Source organism: Selaginella moellendorffii, unplaced genomic scaffold (genome assembly GCF_000143415.4).
Source record: "Selaginella moellendorffii unplaced genomic scaffold, v1.0 SELMOscaffold_84, whole genome shotgun sequence".
NCBI lineage: Eukaryota > Viridiplantae > Streptophyta > Lycopodiopsida > Selaginellales > Selaginellaceae > Selaginella > Selaginella moellendorffii.
The window spans coordinates 86,264-92,161 of NW_003314345.1; positions in this window are offsets into that span (position 1 = coordinate 86,264).

Below are 5,898 nucleotides of genomic sequence, written 5' to 3' on the forward strand. Positions count from 1 at the left end.
AAAGGGTTCCAAAAGTATAGTAGGGATAGTGAGGTCCAAGAATTAGTCTTGAAGGAACTTTTTAATGGTGCTTCCAAACTTACTTAAGGTTGAGGCTGGGACTTAGAGGCTTTGGGTGGGGGTGAGCATAAACTCGAGTGGTGCTAAAGGGGCCATATAAGAAAGTGCTCAAGAGCAGCTCCCCTCGGAAGGTAAACCGACTATAGTACTCCCAACTCATGTGGAGTGGTGTCCCATTTAAGTACCTTATGGCTCATTGGCCCTCACCCTTCCTAGGGGCTTGGGCCTTTCCTTCGGGATGGAAGTGTGGGAGTAGGGGTACCCATACTAGGCCGTTAGGCTATAGTGCTTCCCCCTAGTATCCCAAAGGAAGTGTTGCACCTAAAGCTTAGGATTTAAAGGGTGATATAATCAGGTCTTGTTGTATTAAGGGATGTTAGAAACCTAGAGGCTTAGTGTGCTTGGCTACTTGTGCCTACAGGAAGTGTAGTTGAATCTTAAATCTAGTTTAATCTAGGGAAGGAAATTGGGAGAGAATTTTGAAATTCGAGGATGGATGGTTAATGCTCCGCTGCTCATGTAGTAAGTTGTTAAAACCAAGTAAGACCAAGTAAGAGTTAGTAGAATAAGTGGGAACTTTGGTAAGGGAACTTAACTGAGGCTAAAGCCATGGAAATCGAATAGACAATATAAATTAGCAAATTGGAAAGAAAAATTTTGTGGTTTACAATTTGGTCTTGGAGCCTATTATCAGTTCTAGTGAAGGATAGAGGTAGATTGCAGGGAGATGGCTAAGGCAAGGCATCAGATAACCAAGGTGGAGACAGAATCTCCTCTAGAGCTGGAGCCTCCAATCGAACAAGAGGCTATAGATGAAAAGTCCTTGCGCGAGGAAGACTCAAATAAAGAATCTTCCAAACAAGAATCTAGTGGAAAAGTTCAGTCATTCAAGGCTCAATTGGACGTTTTAGAAGGACAATGAACATAGACCAATACCCTAGAGACATTTGTACACAAACTAAAGTGTGACAAGAAGCGAAAGAAAAAGCAAAAGACCATAGAGGTTGGCAGTGCAAAAGGCATGGACCTTTTGGTGGGGATTGAGGCAGAACTAAACAAGGTTGAATAAACCAAAATGGAATCTATCCCTAAGGCAATTCCCAAGTACAAACCAAAGCCCCCACTAGTCTTCAAGAGAGTGAATGAGTATAAAGTGGTGGAGGATTAGTTTTATAATATGAAGGATTATTTCTGAACATTGTGGTTACCGAGTTTAGAGAAGATCTCATATGCAAAACCATATTTAGCAGATAATGCTAAGTTTTTGTGGAGAACAACAGATGCCAACAAAGGACCAGTAGCCACTTTTGAAATGATGAAGGCAAAGATCTATGCAATCTATGTTCTACCGAATGCTACTTTGCACCTAAGGGATGAGCTGAGTAGGCTGAAGCAAGCGAGAATCATTTAAGAGTATGTGAATGCATTCATAGCAAAAAGGATCCTTCTCACAAACATGGGCATAAGGCTTATAACATGGGCATAAGGCTTCATATAAGGCTTATAAACCTGGGCTTATAACATGGGCATAAGGCTTCATATAAGGCTTATAAACTTTGGCTTGAGGCGAGGTGATGTGTTGGAACCAGACCAACTATAAGGAAGTGTTGGATATAGTTATTTAAGGTGCATTTCAATGATAACTTGCAAAAGGGGAACACAACGGGGTCAGGGTCCACATTTAGCAAAGGGGCCAAACTAAGGGGAACATATGGCAAAAGGAAATTCAAGAAAAGTTTCTCTACGAATGAATCTTAAGTTTCGGAAATGCAGATTTAGTGGGTAGGAGCAAGTACATGAAGGAGTCAAGCAAAAATGGATAAACCCATTGATAAAAAAGTCAAGTTTGTTAGTAGTATGGGAAATAACATATGCTTCAATTATGATGAAGTGGGGTATTTTTCAAAGGAATGTCCCTACCCGAAGAAGGCCAAAGTTAATATGGCCATTTAAGTCGAGTGAAATTTAAATTGGGGTACATGATCCAGTCTTTAGCTCAAAGTTACTCATTACATGAAAAACTTTGGTAAAGAGTCGTTCGCAACATCTACTAACCCTCTGAGGAAAGCTTAAAGGTAAATTTGTTAAGATCTTTATTAGCACGGGTGCGTCAAATAATTTTGTAGCTGTAGATATAGTTCGGCAACCCAAACTAACAGTGCAGTAGCTGAGCGAACCAAGGACTATAGAGTTTGTTCAAGATAGCCAAAGCACCAATGAGGTACTTGTAAGCAACCAAAGGGAACGACTTGAGAGACGATCCATGGGGTTCAAATATAAAGGGAAAGGGCCCATGAACAAGAGTGCACCCCCTTTTCCAATCGGTTAAGGGTCTTAGGATATCTGGGGTTAAGCGTCCTTGGGTTTGAATAGTACTGGGCTGGGTGAGCTTACAGTACTTCAGCAAGCAAGAGTCGAAGTAAAGACATGGAAAGTAGACATAAACTTCACTGTGTTAGACATGGTAGGATTTGACATGATGTTCGAGATGGATTTGTTCAATCAGTTTGTGGTAGCTCTACATGAACAATGTAAGAACCTTGTGGTACTGATGGAGCAAGTTCTATGTCAGAGTGGATCAAGCTAGGAATGCTGTGGCCAGCACTTCGTCAAGATCTTGTCGGACTTGTGCATGCACTTGCTCCTGCCACTCTTGACGATGCTCTTCGCTTGGCACAACATTATGAGACGTCGCCTCTTCCACTTCTTGCTACACGTCCTTCAGCTCCACTTCCTATGAGTGATGGTCCTGTTCCCATGGAGGTTGATGCTGCTGCTACTCGAGTCCAAGGACAAGGGCGAGGACGTGGTCGTGGCCGTGACGTTCATTGCTGGGCGTGTGATGAAGTTGGTCATACTTATCGGCGTTGTCGGCGCTTTCCGGATTGGCGACCTCCATTTGCTGGGTGGAGACCTTAGCGTCAGCAACGTCCCGTTGGTGCTGCTGCGGTGGAAGGTTTGGATACCGAGGTGCATTCGGGAAACAAGGAGTCGCGCGAGTAATGGAGGGACCTTGCGCGAATAAGTTAGTGACCCCTCCATCTTACTTTCGGGAGTATCATCAAGGGGTTCACTCGGCACCGGTTCATCCAGTGTTTACTTTCCAAGCTCGTTTTTATAACAAGAGGTCTCCTATTCTTCTCTCCGTGTTGGTTGATACAGGTTCGAGTTTATCTTCTATTGCTCGACCTATTGCCACACGTTGTCGTCTACACTTGCGTCGTGCGGCGGATCCAGTTTTCATTCTTTATGGCAACGGCCGTACACATGCATGTGCACGAGATGAGGCGGACCTGGTTGTGCGTATGGGCGATCTCGAGCTTGAGTTGCAGTCATTGCGGGTGGTGCCGAGTCAAGCTTTTGACCTCATTCTTGGTATGGATTGGTTGCAGCACAATCATGCCAAGTGTGACTTTGAGGCTTTTCCCCCTTGTCTCATACTTCCTTATGTTTCATCCATTCCTCTCACTTCCGTACCTCTTCGTCCCTCTACTTCTACCTCTGCTTCCATTACTTTTGTTCCCCCATTATTTCCTCTTGTGTTTCCATCTTGTTCTGCTCTTCCCTTTTCCGATCCCTCCGATGATCTTTGTGTTGCAGCTGTTGACCAGCTCATGAAGGAGTATTCTGATCTCTTTGAATTTGACCTATCGTCTGGGGCCAAGATTGCCACACGTCATCCCATTCCAACCGGGGATGCTCGTCCAATCAAGGTTCCTGTTCGTCGTCGGTCACCCAAGGAGATCAAGATTTTACGTGCAAATGTCAAGGAGATGTTGGAGAAGGGTGTTATTCGGAAGTCACGGAGTCCTTGGGCATGTGAACCTCATCTTGTGATGAAGCCTGATGGGAGTATTCGTTTCTGCATCGACTATCGTCCATTAAATGAAGTGACGATCCCGGACGTGTACCCTCTTCTTCACACTGCTGATCTCTTGGATCGTCTGGGGCGAAGTCGTTGGTTCACCAAGCTAGATCTTGCTTCTGGGTATTCGCAAGTACCGATGGCTGAAGATGATATTCCTAAGACTGCTTTTCGTACACCATTTGGTTTGTACGAGTTTTTGGTGATGCCGTTTGGTTTGAACAATGCTCCAGCAACTTTTCAGCGGATGGTGGACGAGGTTCTTTGCGATATGCCAGAGGTGACGGCTGACTTCATTGATGATGTCTTGATCCACTCGGAGGGGACGTGGGAGGAGCATGTTCGTGATGTTTGTAAAGTGTTGGATCGGCTACGCGACGTTGGTTTAAAGCTGAAGCGGTCGAAGTGCGTGTTTGGGTCCAAGGACACAACTTATCTTGGGTACCGTATTTCTCGTGAGGGTTTGCAAGTTGATCCTGACAAACTTGTGGCTGTTCTAAAGTTCCCTACTCTGAAGTGTGTGAATGATGTGCAGCGCTTTTTGGGTAAGGTGCAGTATCTCAGTCGTTTTGTGGATCATCTTTCCGATCGCACTATACCATTGCGAGCGTTGCTGAAGTCATCAATGTCATCTTTCATCTGGTCTCCCGATTGTGAGCGGGCGTTCGTGAATCTCAAAGAGCTATTGACGACTCCTCCGGTTTTAGCATATCCTGACTACACTCGACCTTTTATTTTGCGCGTGGATGCTTCTGACATTGGTCTTGGAGGTGTGTTGATGCAAGAGAGCTCGAGTGTGCCTGGTCAGCGCCATCCCATTGCCTACATAAGCCGTACATTACAACCAGCGGAGATGAACTACTCCACGACGGAGAAGGAGTGTTTAGCAGCAGTCTGGGGTTTCGAGAAACTTCATGCCTATCTACATGGTTCTCGGACGTTACTTGAAGGTGACCATGCTGCTGTTACTTCATTATTGAAGCGGAAGAACCTGGTTGGTCGTACGGCTCGATGGGCTTTGAAGCTTCAGATATATGATTTCGATGTTTTTCATCGCCCAGGGAGTTCTATGGCTGATGCTGATGCCCTTTCTCGAGCTCCTCTTCCTTCTCCACTCACTTCTCATGTTTCTGACGAACCTGTTGTTCCAGCATCTGTGGATTTTCTAGATGAGGATTCTGTGCCGTCGGCGGTTGCTGTCCTTGACATTCAGTGTCCACAGGGCGTAGAGCAAGATCTACCTTCTCTGGATGAGGTTCGCAAGGCTCAGAAGATTGAGCCGTGGATTCGAAGGCTTCAAGATGGGTTTGAGAATCCTGCATCACTTGCTAATGACTTGCCTTTTCGGCATTTACATTCTCAATATCGCCTTGAAGATGGCCTTCTTTATTTTGTGGGGACGGATCCTGATGCTCATTTACGGCTGGTGGTGCCTTCGGTGTTTATTCCGCGGTTTCTCCATGCCTACCATGATTCTCCTATTCTAGGTGGGCATATGAGACACCGTCATGTCACCGAGAAGCTGCGCAGATCTTTCTATTGGCCAGAGATGCGACGTGATATTATCCGGTATGTGCGTAGCTGCGTTTGGTGCCAAGCTCGTAATACTCCCCCTTGTGCTGTGGAAGGACGGTTGGAGTCAATTGCAGTTTCTCGTCCGTTTGAGTTGGTGGCGTTTGATCTTATGGGACCTTTTCCGCGATCGACTGCTGGCAATGAGTATGTTATTATTGCTTCTGACTACTTGACTCGTTGGGTGGAAGTTGGTGTTCTTGCTAGTGCCTCTACAACTACTGTTGGATACTTCCTCCTCAATCGAGTGGTGTTCCAGCATTCTTGTCCAGAACGGATTCTTTCGGATAATGGTCCTGCATTTATGGCTGAGGTATTTCATGTTTTGACATCTCGGTTGGGGATACGCCACACTTTTACGAGTGCTTATCATCCTTAATCAGACGGTCTGGTGGAACGGC